The sequence below is a fragment of the Panicum virgatum genome, chromosome 2N (genome assembly GCF_016808335.1).
Source record: "Panicum virgatum strain AP13 chromosome 2N, P.virgatum_v5, whole genome shotgun sequence".
NCBI lineage: Eukaryota > Viridiplantae > Streptophyta > Magnoliopsida > Poales > Poaceae > Panicum > Panicum virgatum.
Window position 1 is genome coordinate 57,188,933 of NC_053146.1, and position 20,242 is coordinate 57,209,174.

A 20,242-nucleotide genomic window follows, 5' to 3' on the forward strand; every position below is an offset into this window, starting at 1 on the left:
TCATGGAGAAAGACCGTTGCCGCGGACAGATGGACGGCAAGGAGAAGAGAAGCATTGCATTGGTAGTTGGTCACCCGGACGCTGTGTAGAGCATAGAAATTATTCCCTTGATGAACTACAAGTCTACAACAGAGTTTGAAGAAGACGGTAAGGAAACGAAACAAAAGGTAACACTCCATCTCCAGATCCAGATGCACTAGCAGGCAAGGCACAAATCAAAGCACATTGTAAAGTAAAACAAAGCATCGAACTAGGAGTAATTGGCTAGAGATGGAACCGACTCGAGAAACATATGCAGGGCACAGATCATATATTGCAGGGGATTTCGGAGGGGCTTCGTCCATGGCGGAAGTTTCCAAGTGTCCTGTTCCTGTCCCGCCGCCCGCATCGCGGAGAAGCCGAGATCCTGGCCTGTCGCTGACACAAACCAACCTCCGCATAGAGTTGCATAATATTCCAACAAGGCGAAGTAAATTCCTGATCGAGGGGGGCACTTGTGCTGACGGCAGGAGCGGGAGACGGGGAGAGGATCAGGCCCTCCACCACCCACAGGACGCGGGGAAGCTGCTAGAAGACGTCGGGATCCAGGCCGGGCAGCACCGTGCACGTACAGGCGGGAGGGGGGCACTAGTATGATTAAAGCTAAGTCCCACATATCAGAAACTTAAAGCAAAATGAGAAATGACACATCTACACGCTTTATTGTTTAGAGATTAGGAGTGTTACAAATGGATCTGATAAGACTGGGGAGAAAATAACAACAATTTCAGTTAGCCTGTTGATCTTCAATGTTTTACACAAACCCTCTGAGTATGGATGGCATCCATCCACTAAAATAGTGTCAAAAGATATCAGCTAGCTTCATAAGAAAGCATGCAGAGGCGCTGAGGCACAACAGCTATAATTTGTCAAGGATAGGTTAGAACTCTACTAAGCAAATTTACTAGTAGTCATCTGTCGGTACCATGTAGCAGGGATACCCACTCTTACTGCGGCAAAACAGGACCCGCGTAGTTATCCGTAACTGTGCGGAAAGGACGGAGTAGCCAGACCCCACGGGACAGGCTCTTCTCTCACCAGGCCAACGGCCGGGACCCGATCCCCGCCTGGGGATGGGTCCAGAGACGCCACGTGTCTCTAAGGAAGGGAAACTCCGAGCTGACAGCCGAGGCCTCGGACCCTCCCATAAGGGTCTGGGACCTCCTGCGTCCGTCCGGACCCCCCTTACCGCATGGAGGTCCGAAGCAGCCACGTGTCCCGGAGGCACGGGCTCGAGCGCGAGTCTTCCGCTGGGAGGCTCGCCCACCCACCGCATTTAATGCGGTGAGTTGAGACGTACTCTGTCGCCGTGGCACGCGGGACAACCTTTGTCAGGTCTCACTGTACACCGCGTATTACCAAGGTGCACAGTGCAGCCGCCTGTGCCGCACCCGCGCAGAGCCCGTCTGCGGCATTAAATGGATACGACGGCACGGTATTTTTCCATCATGCCGCCTACGCCGCAAGCTACACAGCCCGCGTAGCTACATGGCAGGCGACACCATCGGCTACGTCTGGCATCGTCCCCGACAAGACAGCGCCTGGACATGATAAGCGAGAGATCTCCTTTGCCTGCGACACCATAATGTATGAACAGTATGTTATTTTATACTACTTCGTTGGGCCCACCTGTCGGGGACCCAACAGCCATGTACGCGCCTCCCTTGAGATATAAAAGGGAGGCGCTCGCTGTGCACGGGGGACTCTCCAGACACACAAGCTCTCGCGAACTCTCTCTCGAGGGAAGGCAATACAACACACAGTGGACGTAGGGTATTACGCTCCGGCGGCCCGAACCACTCTAATCCCGCTGTGTTCATCGTGTTCTTGAGAGAGATCTAACTAGGACTAGCTAACCCCCGAGTACACACCCTCTGGGCTAGGGCGGGTGCCTTCCGCCACCCGGCTGTGGTTGCAGCACCACGACATTTGGCGCGCCAGGTAGGGGAACTTTTAGCTGGTCGCAGTTCATCTCTTCTTCGCCCCCATGGTTCGTGTGGACGACGTGGAGATGACGGAGGGTGTGGCGTCCTCCACGCCACACGCCCCTCGTGTTCCTGCTCCAGGGGCAACTGTGCCTGTGGAGCAGCCACCGTCGGCGGCGACGCGCGCTGCTCGCCGGCAAGAGTCAGGGCGCCCATCAAGGGCCCCCTCATAGGCTGCGAGCGGCGGAGCACTGGCAGCGGCTAGGGAGTTGCTTCGCAACCCCCCAGCTGAGGCAGCCTCACCAGACGCCCTGAGGCAGTGGCGGGACGACGTTGACCGTCTCCTCCACCTGGCTCAGGCCTCCCCTAGTTCTGCAAGGACTGGGCAATGACCTCCGCCCGGCAACGCGGTGGTACCTTACCGCCAGCGTCAGGGCAGTGCGCCGGCGTCCGTGCGCTCCCCCACCGTGAGGGGTGCACGAACAGAAGACCTGCGGGCGGAGCTCAACCGCCGGCGCGCGGGAGAGGATGCCCGCATCTCCGTCGAGAGGGCGCGAGAGCGCCGTCTCAACATTGTGGGCCGCAACCTCAATGCCGACTTGGATGTGGTGGCACCCAAGCCCCCGGTGAACGCCCGGATACAGCCAGGCGCACCAGTAACCCGGACTTGGCTCATGAACCTCACGCCTGGGACGATCCAGTCCTAGGAAGAGTTCTGTGCGAGGTTCACATCGAACTTCGCCAGTGCATACCAGCAGCATGGTGTGGAGGCACACCTTCACGCCGTGAGGCAAAAACCCGGGGAAACGCTCCGGGCCTTCATCTCGCGCTTCACCAAGGTACGGGGTACCATTCCTCGTATCTCAGATGCATCTATTATCACTGCTTTCCGCCAAGGGGTACGTGACGAGAAGATGCTCGAGAAGCTGGCGACGCACGAGGTGGAAAGCGTCACTACGCTTTTCTTCCTGGCAGACAAGTGTGCCAGGGCCGCTGAGGGCCGTGCATGGCACTCAGCCCCCAAGACGGAGACGCCAAGGCTGGCGGCTCCGGTGCTACCGCTCAGGGCGGTGGCAAGAAGAAGAAGAACAAGAACCGGAGTCGTGGGGAACCGCATTCTGGCGGACCAGTCGTTGCAGCAGCAGCGCCAGCGGCGGCGCCGGCTGCGGCAGCAGCGGCTGGGGGCCAGAATGCACATGGCAAATGCCCTCGCCCGCAAGGTGGAAGCGGAGGTTCATGCCCAGTGCATCCCACCGCTCGCCACAGCGCCGCTGACTGCCGCGAGATCCAGAAGCTCGCGAAGCGAGTCAGTGGGCGGCATGAGCAGTCCTCCAAAGACGGTTCACCCCCTCCTCGCCAGCGGGCCGGCAAGGAGAAGGCCTCCGACAGCGGGGCCGCGGCCGGGGAGAAGGAGCTGGGGTACCAATCCCCCGCTCGAGAGCTGAAGGGCGTCTACCACGACGACGACTCCGATTCCGACAACGGCGACCGCCGCAAGAAGCTGTACGTAATGTACGGCGGAAGCTGCGAGCTTGTCTCCCGGCGGGACGTGAAGACCCTTCGCCGAGAGGTCCTTTCGGTGAAGCCGGGGGTCCCGAAGGCGGCGCCGCACCAAAGGTGGATGAACACCACCATCTCTTTCGGGCCATCCGACTGCTCGGAAAATATGGCTGGAGCTGGTGTACTACCTCTAGTCACCGCTCCTGTCATATCCAATGTGAGGCTCTACCACGTGCTGATCGACGGTGGGGCAGGCCTCAACGTCATCAGCTATGCAGTGTTCAAGCAGCTGCAGATCCCGGAGTCCAATCTGACTCCCTCTCGCCCATTCTCTGGGGTGGGCCCACATCCAGTGTTCCCTCTGGGGAGCATCACATTGCCGGTCACGTTCGGGACCGAGGAAAACTTCCGCACAGAGAGCATTCTGTTCGATGTTGCGGAAGTGAACCTCCCGTTCAACGCCATCATTGGCCGACCGGCACTCTACCGCTTCAGGGCCATTGCTCATTGCGGGTATTTGGTCTTGAAGATGTCTTCCCCTGCCGGAGTCCTCACCGTACAGGGCGACCGCACCGCTGCCGTCGCTGCAGTTGAGAGACTGCATGCTCTAGCGGCAGAGGCTGCACGTTCCGAGGAGGATCCATCCACCTCGCAATCCAAGGCGCCTGCAAAGGCTCCCAAGGTCCAACCGTCCGATCCGGACCATGTTCCCGTGAAGACGGTGCAGATTGGAGCGGACTCCACCAGGACTACCCGCATCGCGGGGAACCTGGAGGAGAAATAGGAAGACGCGCTCATCGCTTTCCTCCAGGCAAATGTAGATGTGTTCGCCTGGGAACCGTCACAGATGCCCGGGATCCCCAGGAAAGTGATCGAGCACAATCTGAGGATCTACCTCGACGCCATGCCGGTGCGCCAGAAGCCTCGGAAGCAGTCTGTGGAGCGGCAGAACTTCATCCGCAAAGAAGTCTGCAAGCTCCTTCACGCTGGCTTCATCGAGGAGGTCCACCACCCAGAGTGGTTGGCCAATCCGGTCGTCGTCCCAAAGGCCAATGGGAAGCTTCGGATGTGCATCGACTACACCAGCCTCAACAAGGCATGTCCTAGAGACCCCTATCCTCTTCCACGTATCGATCAGATCATGGGCTCCACCTCCGGGTGTGACCTTTTGTCTTTCCTAGATGCATACTCTGGTTTCCACCAGATTCAGATATCTAGAGAGGATAGGAAGCATACTGCCTTTGTAACAGTAGATGGGCTTTATTGCTACATTGTCATGCCATATGGTCTAAGGAATGCCTTACCCACATTTGTACGAGCTATGAACAAAACCTTTTGTAATCTAATTAGAGATATTGTTGTGGTTTATGTCGATGACATTGTGGTCAAGACTAAGGTAGGGTCAACACTAGTGGACGACCTGTCCCTCGTCTTCGACCGGCTCCGCGCCACGCGCACGAAGCTGAACCCCGAGAAGTGCATCTTCGGCGTCTCAGCAGGGAAGCTGCTGGGTTTCCTGGTCTCACATCGAGGCATCGAGGCAAACCCAGCCAAGATCAAGGCGATCGAAGCAATGAGGCCTCCTGGCCGCATCAAGGACGTCCAGAAGCTTACTGGATCTCTCGCTGCTCTTAGCCGCTTCATATCGAGGCTGGCTGAGAGGCCCCTCCCCTTCTTCAAACTATTGAGGAGGTCCGGTCCATTTTCTTGGACCGAAGAGGCTGAACAGGCCTTCCAGGAACTGAAGCAGCACCTCACCTCGCTGCCAGTATTGGTGGCTCCAGAACCCGGTGAGCCGTTGTTTCTGTATCTTGCTGCGTCTGCGGAGGCAGTCAGCATGGTGTTGGTTGCCGAAAGGACGGAGCAAGCTCGCCAGGGGAACACCAGGGTCTCCCCGGCCAAGGATGGTGAGCCGGACCCCGGACACAGGGGCCCGTCAGCCTCACCCCAGCTTGAAGGTCCAGATCCCGCACAAGCGGGTCCGGAGGAGCCTCGTCCCAGTGGGAACCCAGAACTGCTGGGGGCCTAAGGACCTGATGTGGTGGATAAGGGCGAGCCGGACCCGGTAACTAGGGCCCGGACCGTCCAAAAGCCAGTCTACTACGTCAGCGAAGTCCTCCACGAGGCGAAGGCCAGGTATCTTGAGACGCATAAGCTTATCTATGCAATACTTATTGCATCCAGGAAACTGCGCCACTACTTTCAGGCACACCGAGTTGTCGTAGTGACCTCTTACCCGTTAAGAGCGATCCTGCACAACTCCAACGCCACAGGCAATATCGCCAAATGGGTGGCAGAGCTGGCTGAGTTCCAACTAGACTTCCAGCCACGCCATGCAGTCAAGAGCCAGATCCTGGCTGATTTCATAGCGGAGTGGACTCCTTTCCCAAGCAGTTCTGGGGGTCCGGTCGTCAACACGGGACCCCCGGGGCCGGAAATCAGGACACCAGTCTTCACCGAGCCCGACTGGACACTCTTCTTCGACGGGTCCGCCCGCGAGAAGTGGGCCGGAGCTGGTGTGGTCCTCATCGACCCAAACGGAGATCAGCTGAAGTACATGGTGCACCTTGAGTTCAAGGCCACCAACAACATGGCGGAGTACGAAGCTCTGATCTTTGGCCTGACGCAAGCCCTCTCATTGGGGGTCCGGCAGCTTCTGGTGAAAGGGGACTCCCAGCTAATCATCAAGCAAGTCCGAGGGGATTGCAACTGCAACAATCCCCAGCTCGCGGCATACCTCATACACGTGAGGAAGCTCGAGAAGGACTTCGACGCCTTGGAACTGCAACATGTTCCCCGCAAACTCAACTCAGCAGCAGATGATCTCTCCGCAAGAGCATCTACCTGGGCATCCGTGCCCGAGGGCGTCTTTGAAAGACGGCTGCTGAGACCTACCGCCCAGCCTGCCGAACTGGGCGAAGGGGATCAAGCTAGCACCTCGAAGCTAGCAATCCCGGCGGCATTCCACCTATGGTGCCCAACCTGGGCTGTGTGCTCTGTTGAGGATCCTGGTGACCTTGTAGAGCTACTCCCACCTACTCAGGAAGCTTCCGATGCATGGATCTCCGAGATCCGGGGCTACCTGAAAGATAACATCCTCCCTGATGATGATGTGTCCGCTCAGCGCATAGTCCGATTGGCTAAACGCTACGCGGTGGTAGAAGGGGATCTCTACCGCCGTGGCGCCAATGGTGTCCTCATGCGGTGCATTTCCCAGGGAGAGGGCCGCAAGTTGCTCGCGGAGATCCATGGAGGCGAGTGTGGAAGTCATTCCTCCTCTCGCACGCTTGTTGGCAAGGCCTTTCGGCATGGCTTCTACTGGCCAACAGCACTCCAGGATGCGGCTAAGTTGGTAAGGTCCTGCAAAGCATGCCAATTCCATGCAAAGCAAATACACACACCGGCTCAAGCTCTGCAGATGATTCCGCCCTCATGGCCATTCGCTGTGTGGGGTGTAGATATCCTGGGGCCATTCCCCCGGGCTGTCGGCGGGTACCGGTTCCTCTATGTCGCCATCGACAAGTTCACCAAGTGGCCGGAGGTTACCCCTGTGGTGAATATCACTAAGAAATCAGCAGTCGCATTCCTTAGGTCCATTGTGTGCAGATTTGGCGTCCCAAACCGCATCATCGCGGACAACGGGACCCAATTCAAAAGCAGACTCTTCCAAGAGTACTGTGAGGACATCGGCATCCAGCTATGCTTTGCGTCCGTAGCACATCCCCGCAGCAATGGACAGGTTGAGAGAGCGAATGCAGAGATCCTCAGGGGACTCAAGACCCGCACCTACAACTGCTTGAAGAAGCATGGTGCCAAATGGGTTGACGAGCTTCCGTGCGTACTATGGGGCAACCGGACCACACCCAGCCGAGCCACCGGGGAGACTCCGTTTTTCCTGGTCTACGGGGCTGAAGCATGCCTTCCCCCAGAAATTCGCCTGGGCTCACCACGGGTCCAGGCCTTTGACGAATCCATGCAGGAGCAGCTGCGGCGTGACGACGTGGACTTCGTTGACGAGCAAAGGTGGCGAGCAGCAATCCGAAATGCACGCTACAACCAGGCGCTCCGGCGCTATCATCAACGGTTCGTGCACAGTAGGGAGCTCCGGGCTGGCGACCTCGTCCTCAGACGGATCCTGAGTCGAGCAGGGCTCCACAAACTTTCCCCCAGCTGGGAGGGGCCCTTCAGGGTTACAGAGGTGTGCCGGCCCGGATGCGTTCGCCTCGCCACAGAAGATGGTGTGCCGCTGCCCAACCCATGGAACATAGAGCATCTGCGTAAGTGTTGGCGCTCCTTAAGTATCCATTTTATCCCCTGTTTAACTTTGATAATGGCATGAATTTAATATCAAAATCACTAACCATCCTAACCTCGGCCCAATTATTGGTCGTTTTCACGTTTGCACATATATTTTGGAGGTACTTCGTTTTTGTAGCTTTTTGACCAATTTTGGAGCATGAAATGGCAAGGCCCACGATCACGCGATGACACGAAGAATGACGAAGGCCAAAGCCCGAACAAAGGATCGAAGGCCATGATGATTGGAGGCCCATTCATGCACATCCACACTCCAATGAAGCCCAAAAGACAAAGCCCACAAGATAAGATTGAGATACTTCGGAGCTAAGCAAAACAAAGAGATATTTAAGGAAGGATTTTCCATCCTATCCTTCTCCTCGAAGAAATCTCGAAGATAACGACGTCTAAAGGGGTGCAATCGTGAAAGACATAAACTCTAGAAGATTCCAGGAGACTTGGGGAGAAAGTTGAGCACCAGCAGACGAAGGAAAGACCCCGGCCGGCCGGCCTAGGCTCATTGGGCCGGCCGGCCCAGGCCTTTTTTAGGTCGGTTCGACCTCCCCTTTGACCGAGGGTTCCCTGAGGCTATTTAAAGACCCCTCCCCAAGGTTCACGCAGAGAGCAATTCGGGAGACGACGCCAAGGAGCAGAGAAGATAGAGGGACACCTCTCGGAGAGCCGAGGGTCGTGCTAGTTGTCTAGGGTTTGCCCTAGCCGACGTGGGAACCTTGCAAGGAAGACCACGTCGGAGTTCTGGAGCTAGGATCATCAAGATCAAGGTAGGGCCCCGGTTGTGATCTTGTGATGTACTATCATTCATGGTGAAGTTATTTGTGTTTCCGAATGTTTAGCGACCATGTTCTCCTCTTTCGATTTCATTCTTTTCTTTGGGTTCGCTTCATCTTAGATCTATTATCGAGATAGATCACTTAGCATGATCTTGTAGTCATGGTGGCTAGAGGTTCATGGCGGAACTACCAAAGTGAGTTTGACTTGCTTCAGGGTATCCCGTTGAAAAGGGGGGCGTCGTGACAGGCCGTCTCCACAGAGTAGGTTGGGTATCGAGGGATCGGATTGGAGATTTTGAGTTTAAAGAGGCTTTTCATTGAGATTCACATCTATCTTACTTCACTTTATCTAGCTGGAACTACAACATATGCATGATCTAGATGATCTAGATTGGTTATCTCTAACTTTCTCCTGCTACCTTCGGTGTTTGTCGTGTTTTTAATAGATTAGATTCGTTTTCACCATCTCACACAAAGGAATCTCTATGTTAGTAGATTGTTTCTTGTCTCTTTGGTTCCGTGGATTGATAAACCTTGGGGGAATACTCTGAGGGAAAAGCTACACGAAACCGTGCGCTTGCGGTATATAAATCGGGGGCGCTAAGGAGCGTCAACAAGCTTTTCTGGTGCCGTTGCCGGGGAACCATCGATTTAAGATCCAATCTTACTTGCATTCGTAAATATTTTCTTGATTTTTCTTTTTGATTTTTTTAGATCTCTTATTTTTCTGAGCTAACTAAAAAAACGGATCTATTCCACGAAAATCAATCTAATCTAGAGTTTTCTTTATTTTGCTTTATTTTTCTTTTATGTTTTAGATCTTGTATATTCATCTTTTAGATCTCGTATATATTTTTTTCTTTTTCACTAACCCCTAACAGGAGATGGACGGGAGTCTCTCCAACAAACCCGAAAATTTTGTGGATGATGCAGAAAAAATTTATAGGCAAAGGAGACGAGAAGCACGATCAAGGAAGCCGGAACTAGTAGATCCAAAAGTTGAAGCCGGCGATTCATCGTCTTCACCTCAAGAAACTCCACCAACAAGTCCAAAGGAGGCGTCACTTCACCGAGGGATGGCGCTACCAGAGCCGGAGCGTACGATCGGAGAGCTATGCACTCCGGACGTTCGGGACTTGCCGATCCAAAATCTCGACAACATCGGAGTTTCGTTCGAGATCAAGACTTCAATCATAAGGATGGTGCAAAGCTCGCCCTTCACAGGAAAAGAAGACGCTAATCTACATCTTCAAGCGTTCCTCCAACTATGCCGCACCTTCGACATGCAAGGGATGACTCAAGATCAAATAAGAGCGAGGCTCTTTCCGTTCTCTCTACTTGGGAGAGCGCTGCAATGGTTTCATTCTCTACCACCGCACATGGTGCAAAATTGGGAGTCCTTGATGAAAGAGTTCATGATGGAGTTCTACTCGCCGGGCAAGTCCCAGATTCTGCGCAACAAGATTGCAACATTCGCGCAAGCCCCGACGGAGACTATTGCGGAAGCCTATGAGCGCTTCAACGACTACATCCGCGCCGTACCTCATCACAAGTTTTCAAGGGAGGATGTGGTCCAGAAGTTCTATCAAGGCCTCACTACTGTATCAAGGGGGATCATTGACGCATCGGCCGGAGGTTCTATCATTGAGCTCACGCCTACTCAAGTTTTCAAACTATTCAAGAAGGTGGCGGACAATGACGCATGGGCATCATCGGGGCGCCTGCAACCACTCCAAGCCGTGGGCGCCGCGAAGAGTGTATTACAAGTGGAACGCGAAGAAGTGCTAGAAGGGAAGATCGACTCGCTCATGAGAAGGTTGGAGAAGATGGAAGTGGAAAAGAGAGAAGCCCAAGCTATCAATTTGAAGGCGGCCGAAGCAAGGTCTATATGTGAAGAATGTGGAGAGTACGGCCATGTGCAAAAGAATTGCCCGGAGGAAGCCAAGATGCTCGATTACATGAAGAAGGGAGAATGGATTCCGCCGACCAACTTCCGCTACGGGCAAGGTAGACCCCAATTTAATGCAAGCTCTTCCATTCAAAACTCGGTGCCTCTTCGTATACAATTGAAGGAGTTTATGGAGGAGCAAGGCAAGATCAACAAGGACACCGTCACCAAGTTCAAGGCTATGGACAAGATCTTGGAGAACATTGATGGCAAGGTGACGGAGGTCGGGAGCTCTAACCTTCAAGTACTCAACATGATGAAGATGCTAGAAACACAAGTAGCCTAGCTCGCCAGACGCCTATCTAGCAACGAAGGAAAATTGCCCGGGCAACCTCAAAGTCCGGAGACGGCTAAGGCAATTCAAACTCGCTCGGGAAAGGAGACCGAAGAACCCGAACATGCAGCGGGAGCAAGGAAGCCTAAGCCAAGAGTTGAAGTGGAGACCATCATCAAGGAGAAGGCACCTACTCCTATGCCAGAGATAGTCACCGAAGAGCCGGAGTTTGAGCTAGATGATATAGACACCAAGATTCTACCGCCAAGGCCACGATACCGGAAAGGTAAACACGAAGATGTGCAATTCAACAAATTTGTTGAGATGGTACGCAGGTTGAGCATCAATATGCCGCTCTTGGACGCTCTACAAGTTCCGACGTATTCTCGCTACTTCAAAGACATCATGGGAAACAAGCGCGAGATACCGCCAAGCACTGTCAAGCTAACTGAGGAATGTAGCGCGGCAATCGCTAATGAAGCTCCAGAAAAGAAGAGGGACCCCGAATGTCCTACCATCCCGTGTTCCATTGGATCTCTTATGTTCGAAAGAGCACTTTGTGATCTCGGTGCAAGTGTGAGCGTCATGCCAAAGAATGTGTTCGAGAAGCTATGCTTACCGGAGCTGGAACCCACCGCCATGTGCCTAGAGTTAGCGGACAATTCTGTTCGCTATCCTTTGGGAATCGCCGAAGACGTGCCCGTGAAGATTGGAGAACACTTAGTCCCCGTTGACTTTGTGATTCTCGATATGGGAGAAGGGAGCAAGGCGCCTCTCATACTTGGGAGGCCTTTCCTCAAGACCGCAAGGGCAAACATCGACGTTGGCAAGGGGGAGATAAAGTTCGACATCAATGGCACCACAAGCGAATTCAAGTTTCGTCCACGCCTCGAGGTATGCAACATGATCAATGTTAAATATGTTCCGCCTCACCGCCATGTCACAGAGGAGAAGCCAAAGAAAGAAGAGGAGCCGAGCAAGAAGGAAGCGAAGAAGGAGATAGAAGTCGTCGCGTCCATCGCGACAAAGAAGATCGTTGCACCTGTCAAGAAGAAAGCTAAAAGCCCGCCTGTGAAGACCAAAAAGACGACTAACGTAGAAGACAAACCCGCACCAAGGATTGTGCGGAAGTGGGTACCCAAGACTGCAGCGCCATCATCGAGCGTTGGTCCGAAGTGAAGAAGAAGAAAGTCTAGCTATAGACTATAAACGAAGCGCTTTGCGGGAGGCAACCCGTTCGTCAAGTCAAGAATAAGCTGCCGGGAGGACAACCCGCGAAAGGTTTAGGTAAGTGAGTCAAGAATTTTGCTACCCAGGAACATGATATACTTTTGAACAATTGGTAGTTCGGTCAAACAATTCGATTTGGATTTTATTCGCTCGGTCATTCCAATGTTATTTCTTATTTTAAACCAATGACATGAGCCATCCTATGATTTATTTGCCTCTTCTTGAGAAATCCACATCCAAAATTCCATACCTATTTTTGGCGACCGTCCTCTCCATGACGGCCGGACCAAGTTGAGTTAAAACACACGAGTAGAGCCGCGCTATGTTACTTAAATTCTTGATGCGTAGGTTCACACAAACATAGAGAGAATTTTCAGTTTCATTACCATAGGACTAGAATTTTCCTAACCTTAATTATTCTCTTTTTTTCAAAATTCTCTCTCTCATTTTGGCAAAAATTAGAACCTAAACCCAAGACCCACGGTTGAATTCGAGATTGTTCGCTATCAATTCATGAAAGTGAACGGTTCCGGTGCAACCAAAATTAATGTAATCGGGAAATATTTTTCGACTTACAAATGTAAAGATGTTTCAATTCCCCTCTAATTATTCATTTAAACTCATTGCATGCTTTGAGTCAATTTTTGAAATTTCGAAGTTAGAGGAGGATTAAACATCTAAGCATCATTTGGAAAGGGTTTATGTGTTTGATTAACATCCATTGATCAAAGTGAGTTCACGGGAAAGAGTTGTGCTCTCTACCTACCACCACATGCAAATGATTCAATGGAGGGGGTAGCCATGCATGGGAAGGACAAGTGATTTTCAGCAAAGATGGCACCATGTGATGAATGATTAAGCATGGGACAAGGTGAATGACACAAAGTGGAGAAATAATGTTGCAAGTGGACATCAAAGGCAAAGAAGGAGTGGTTCACATGATTTGGGTGGTGCAAAGCATACAAGATGTACTGGACAGAAGCAAATAATTGCACCAGAAAGCCACCAGAGAAAATTGAAGTGGAGAAGAGGGAAAAACACCCTAGGTCGGCCGGCCCCAAGGCCCTAGGCCGGCCGGCCTGGCCCCTATTTATGCCCTCTGGTGCTCCCCTTTGGCAGGTATACTCCTCACTCATTTCCTTGCTTATGTTCTTCAAGTTCTTTGCCCAGAAACATCAGTTAGAGCCCTAAAAAATTCGTCCACCAAAATCTACTCCAAAAATCTCAGAAAATTCACTACAATTCCTAGTTTGCTCCACTCTTCGATATATTGTTCTCCCGCCAGCAAGAAACCCCCGGTGTGTTTGTTTTTGAGTGTGTGCAGCAAGGAGTCACCATGAGTGGCCTCATGAAGTTCATCGCCGGGAGGAGAAGGACACGTTTATCAACATCCGACGCATCGGCAAGTTCTTCGCGGAGGCACTCGGTCTCTGAGTCTCCGCGGAGCATGGAGGAAGACAACCCCGCACCGAGGAGCGACATGTTGCTCCTTGGTGGGATGAGAGACCCGAGAAGCTCCTCCATGAGATTCACCGAAGGGATGCCACCTCCTCCACGACGTTCGACAAGGTCATCCGCACCACCACCATACAAGCCCAAGAATTCAGAATATGGGTTTATTATATTGTCGAAGGAAGAAGAAGAAAGGCTCAAGTTCATGAAGGGAAGACTACGAGCAAATTATGATTTTGATGATGAAGCATTGGTGAAGCTGGGATTTCATCATGACATCTATGAGCTATTGGAGAACATCGGTTGGAAGTTATTTTCCGATGGTGTCACGGTTGATATGCAAGAAGAAGTGGCTCTTGAGATGTTCATGACACTAGAAAAATCAACGGAAATGGTGGATGGTGAAGAAGTTTCATGTCTGAAATTTAGGCTCAAGAATGAAGAGAAAGTAATCACCTATGGTGAAATAGGAAGCTTGCTCGGATTCAAAAATAATGCATATGAAATGGTGCAAGTTGAAGATGGAGAGCTTGATGAATTTTGGACAAAAATAGCAAAAGATGTCAACCGCCAAAGAAAGAATATAAGTAATGTTACCCTCCAAATATTCCACTCTTGGTTGAGCAAAAGAATTCTCGAGAGGATGAGAGAATCAAAGGTCACCGACCAGGAATTAAGTTGGATGTATGCTGCATTGGTGAAGAAGCAAGTAATTGATCCCACCAACATCATGGTTGAAAGTTGGCTTTGTGAAGCATCATCCGGCACGGGAGAAGTTGGTTCGGGATGTTATCTCACAATGATAGCCCGAGCAATGAATCCGAGGTTACGAGTGATCCAAAAATTTTATGTCCCGGGAAGAGATATTGGAATTGATCATTTGAGGCAAGGCCATTATATCAGAGGAGATGAAAAGAAGGGATTTACTATTTCTGAGATGGATATTTCCCTCCCCGATCAAAGACTGAAATTATTTGCAAGAGGGAGGACTGATTGGCGAGTTGAAAATATTGGAAAAAAGGTGAAGAAATCAAAAAGAGGAAGGTTAATTGAAGTGACATCGGCACAACAAGAAGACTTGGAAGTAAATCTTCCACCGCCAAGTTCTGCTTATTGGGGAAATGAATTTCAAGGTGCATCAAGTGGACAGGGATACCCGCAAGGATGGACAAGTCAATGGGAAGGAAGCCAAGAACAAGCATGGGGGCACGCTGCGGCGGCACCCCCACCATTTAGCAACTACGGATGCCCACCCTTGTCATATCAAGGAGAGATGCCCGACCCGTCATTTGGAGCACAATATTTTGACCTCCCTCAACCAGAACAAGGAATGAGAATTATGGGTGCTTATGCGAGAAGAAATATGGAAGATATAGATGCCATTCGGAGGCATACAACCCAACTAGAAGATGGAACTGCAGGAATTGCATATCAAATGGGACTTCTAGGTCTGGCGCCACCGGAACAATTTAATGGAGGAGCATTTCAGCAGTATTATGATCAAGGATACAACGCAAGAGCCAATCAAGGAGATTGATCGACGGCATGACCAAGAATAAAATGCTCGCACGTGTGGTTTGGATTTTCTATTTCTTTTCATTTATTTTCAGCATGTGTGCAAGCTTGTGTGTGCGTAGCGATTTTCTGTTTTATTTATTTCAGCATGTGTGCAATTTGTTTTCTTTTGTCTTCATCACCATGATAAATAAATGCATCACCCACGCTTTAATGTTATGGTTAGTAATGATGATAGAAAGTTTGTGCCATGTTAAAATATGATGATCGTTGCCGCTTTGTCTACTTTCTTGTGCTTGATTTATGCATGATTAAACTAATGCTCTCTTTAATATGATCTGAAAATTAATTAAATGCCGGCTAATTCAATTGTGGAGGTTATGATAAATTAGGACCCATATCTTTTATTCTTGCTCTCTTACTTAAGCTTGTCAAGGAAAATTTAATTTGGATTTAATTTTAAGCTAACCTTGTCAATGATACCTTTTGCATTTGCTCTACCCTTCTACAAGCTTAAATGATATATCATAAAAACCATAGAGCAAGAATTATTTTCAGGTGAATTAATTCAGGATTTATCTTCTTTGGTACGAGACTAAGAAGTTGACCATTCCGTATTTTTGCGTACCTATCTTTTGCTAGCCACTCTATCCATGCATTGTGAGTTTCTATACCGGGAACATCGCAAACCTCGCTGGATATCCACCCTTAACCAAAAACATCTTTTTGTGAAACACCTCCTTGACCACAACCTATATATTGAGTATATATATTTATTTCGACGGCAAAACAGTGGAATCAAGAGCAAAATTCAGTAAAACATAAGCTTGGGAAGCATCAAAGAATTCGCAGAAGAAAAATCCGAAGAAGTGGAGGCCTACAGGCAGTAGGCCGGCCGGCTCAACACCCCTAGGCCGGCCGGCCTGCCCCTTTTCCTCCTTTGTTGGCTTCAATCTTTCACGAGGAGATGCTCCCCTGAATTCCAAAGTTATGTCCAGAGAATTGATAAAGGTTTTGTGCACTCACTCCATCAAGTTATCATCACTTCATTGCTTGAGGACAAGTAAAAGTTCAAGCATGGGGGGAGGTGGAGTAAGTGCATTGTGTTGCCAGTGGTTCTGAGGAGTAAAAAGAATAAAAAGAAAGAGAAAGAAAGAAAAAAATGAAATAAATAATGATGAAAAGCTCCTCGGTTCCGTTTGCTTCATTAAACTCCGGGTACTTTGAAGATTATTCTATACTCAATTATTCCAACCATGTGCAATCCGATAACAAGGACTTCAGTCGTGCCTTGGGATCAACCGTTGCCATTTGCACATGTCCACCATCTAAAGTGTGTGTTCCATTCTCTCCCTCTCCACAAAGAAATTATTTTCCAATGGTCTATTTGACGAGTCTCGGTAAATCCATAAGAATTATTTCTTGTTTTGATAATATCTTGATTATAATATCTTTTGTTATGACTAACTTTTCCAGAGCTCTAGATAAAGCCTCACACATACATATGAGAGAAAGAAAGGAGAGAGTTCTAGCAAGTTTGAGAGACAAGATGAGCTGAGAGTTTCCATGAGCAAATTGCAATAAGGTTTGAATTATTGATTTTGGTTTAGCATTACTTATGGAACTTACTTTCTTACTCCTGAGACTTGTTTAATTTTGAGAGCATGTGCTTAATAATTGTGGGGAAGCATTTAACTTGTATCTACCTTCCACATTGAAAAAAGCTGGTTACAACTTGAACTATTAACTGCAAAATATTTTTTGGGAGCATTGTGTTTTCTCGTGTATGATCAAGTACAGGGATTGGACACTGAAAGGCAACGCTGATTTTTATCAAAGACTTACTCGAGGACGAGCAAGGTTTAAGCATGGGGGGAATGTTGGCGCTCCTTAAGTATCCATTTTATCCCCTGTTTAACTTTGATAATGGCATGAATTTAATATCAAAATCACTAACCATCCTAACCTCAGCCCAATTATTGGTCGTTTTCATGTTTGCACATATATTTTGGAGGTACTTCGTTTTTGCAGGTTTTTGACCAATTTTGGAGCATGAAATGGCGAGGCCCACGATCACGCGATGACACGAAGAATGACGAAGGCCAAAGCCCGAACAAAGGATCGAAGGCCATGATGATTGGAGGCCCATTCATGCACATCCACCCTCCAATGAAACCCAAAAGACAAAGCCCACAAGATAAGATTGAGATACTTCGGAGCTAAGCAAAGCAAAGAGATATTTAAGGAAGGATTTTCCATCCTATCCTTCTCCTCGAAGAAATCTCGAAGATAACGACGTCTAAAAGGATGCAATCGTGAAAGACATAAACTCTAGAAGATTCCAGGAGACTTGGGGAGAAAGTTGAGCACCAGCAGACGAAGGAAAGACCCAGGCCGGCCGGCCTAGGCTCATTGGGCCGGCCGGCCCAGGCCTTTTTTAGGTCGGTTCGACCTCCCCTTTGACTGAGGGTTCCCTGAGGCTATTTAAAGACCCCTCCCCAAGGTTCACGCAGAGAGCAATTCGGGAGACGATGCCAAGGAGCAGAGAAGATAGAGAGACACCTCTCGGAGAGCCGAGGGTCGTGCTAGTTGTCTAGGGTTTGCCCTAGCCGACGTGGGAACCTTGTAAGGAAGACCACGTTGGAGTTCTGGAGCTAGGATCATCAAGATCAAGGTAGGGCCCCGGTTGTGATCTTGTGATGTACTATCATTCATGGTGAAGTTATTTGTGTTTCCGAATGTTTAGCGACCATGTTCTCCTCTTTCGATTTCGTTCTTTTCTTTGGGTTCGCTTCATCTTAGATCTATTATCGAGATAGATCACTTAGCATGATCTTGTAGTCATGGTGGCTAGAGGTTCATGGCGGAACTACCAAAGTGAGTTCGACTTGCTTTAGGGTATCCCGTTGAAAAGGGGGGCGTCGTGACAGGCCGTCTCCACAGAGTAGGTTGGGTATCGAGGGATCGGATTGGAGATTTTGAGTTTAAAGAGGCTTTTCATTGAGATTCACATCTATCTTACTTCACTTTATCTAGCTGGAACTACAACATATGCATGATCTAGGTGATCTAGATTGGTTATCTCTAACTTTCTCTTGCTACCTTCGGTGTTTGTCGTGTTTTTAATAGATTAGATTCGTTTTCACCATCTCACACAAAGGAATCTCTATGCTAGTAGATTGTTTCTTGTCTCTTTGGTTCCGTGGATTGATAAACCTTGGAGGAATACTCTGAGGGAAAAGCTACACGAAATCGTGCGCTTGCGGTATATAAATTGAGGGCGCTAAGGAGCGTCAACAGTAAGTTTTACACCTAGACAGGGCAGGGAAATAAACTTTTCCTTTGTAATAAGATAGAGTTAGCGTGCGGTCCAGAGCGGTTGGGGGCCACCCTCGTAAACCCGATCTCTGGCATCCATCGCACCGTCAGCTAACGCGCGGCTCAGAACGGTTGAGGTCCGACCTCGTAAACCCGGCCTCTGGCATCCATCGCGCAAGCCATGTACATCAAGGTTGCAAAGGAAAGATTTTCTCCTAGTTCTGTCTTTGTGTCAAGTTAATTTTCGCATTTCGATTCTCGAAGACTGTCTTTGTAAGACTTCGCTTTTCTAACCCCCGCGGGGACCTCTACTCTTGTTGCTACAACTAAGATCTGCATTGAGCTGCTGGACTGCCGTACAAATCCGGACCCTCTTACTGCTGGAAAGGGGTCCGGACCCCTAGGGACCTACTCTGGAGAGCGGGTGCTTGTTTCCCGGGGTGGTACGGAGCCCTGTGTAGCCGCTTAGCTGGTTCCGTATTACCAAGGTGCACAGTGCAGCCGCCTGTGCTGCACCCGCGCAGAGCCCGTCTGCGGCATTAAATGGATACGACGGCATGTCACTTTTCCATCATGCCGCCTACGCCGCAAGCTACACAGCCCGCGTAGCTACATGGCAGGCGACGCCATCGGCTACGTCTGGCATCGTCCCCGACAAGACAGCGCCTGGACATGATAAGCGAGAGATCTCCTTTGCCTGCAACGCCATAATGTATGAACAGTATGTTATTTTATATTACTTCGTTGGGCCCACCTGTCGGGGACCCAACAGCCATGTACGCGCCTCCCTTGAGATATAAAAGGGAGGCACTCGCTGTGCACGGGGGACTCTCCAGACACACAAGCTCTCGCGAACTCTCTCTCTCGATGGAAGGCAATACAACACACAGTGGACGTAGGGTATTACGCTCCGGCGGCCCGAACCACTCTAATCCCTCTGTGTTTATCGTGTTCTTGAGAGAGATCTAACTAGGACTAGCTATCCCCCGAGTACACACCCTCTGGACTAGGGCGGGTGCCTTCCGCCACCCGGCTGTGGTTGCAGCACCACGACATCATCAATCAAAACAAATGACCCAAGCAAGAAATACAGAAAGTGCAAACTAGCACGCGGTTTTTCTGCTCACTTTTTGGTCTGAAACGATTCATTGGTACAGGCTCCTTAAGAATCTCATTTAGCGCATCCAGCGCTACCTGCAACAATCCAAGTATCGTAACAACGTTTGCAGAGAAAATTTGTCCAGAAAACCACTGAAAAACTCTAAACACTTACCTGGGAGTCTATCAGAATTGGGAAGGCATCAATGAACATGACTTTGTAACCTTGAGGCTTGAGCATAGTCCGGATCGGTCGGTCTAGTTTACGAAACTGTAAGAAATTCAGCAAGACAAGCATTCTCTGTAATTGCAGAGACAAACTACAAAGTGTGACATCAGATTCTGAATCGACTGAACCTTCTTTGAAGCGCACTAGCCGGCTGGGCTTTCTTAGGTAAGCGGAAAACCACCCTGCTGCTTCAGCTTCGTGGTACGCAGAGCCGGAGCCGGACCAGTCCCATACAGCTACACTGTCGATCGAGGCGTGCTCGGCAGCAAGCTGGATCTTGAGAGGGTCGATTCCTGGCGCTCTGATAGCTGCAAAAATGAAGTGCTCGAATAAGCATAAGTGCTATACTTAATTTTGTCCTCTAGGAGTCGCTCCTGAAGCAAAGAGAGTCTGGCGCCGGCTGCCAATCCTCCTCGGCGACGAAGGCCTCCTGCGGCATGTCGGCCTCGACGAGCGCGAGGCTGGGTTCCACCCTCTGCGTCACTGCCCGGCCCTTGGCGTTCACCTCACGCCGCTGCCCACCAGAGAGCTCGGCACCGCGCAATGTCCAGGCAGAGGCAGGGGAACGTGAAAGCTCGAGGAGGGCGGAAGAGCCTCCCTGCATGCAGCTATCTGCATATAATCGTA

The 20,242-nt window shown here is 50.3% G+C and overlaps 1 pseudogene; it reads right to left on the reverse strand.

The window, feature by feature from the left end:
• Positions 1 to 636: 636 nt before the first annotated feature.
• On the reverse strand, positions 637 to 20,219 carry LOC120662802 (annotated as a pseudogene).
• Positions 20,220 to 20,242: the final 23 nt, after the last annotated feature.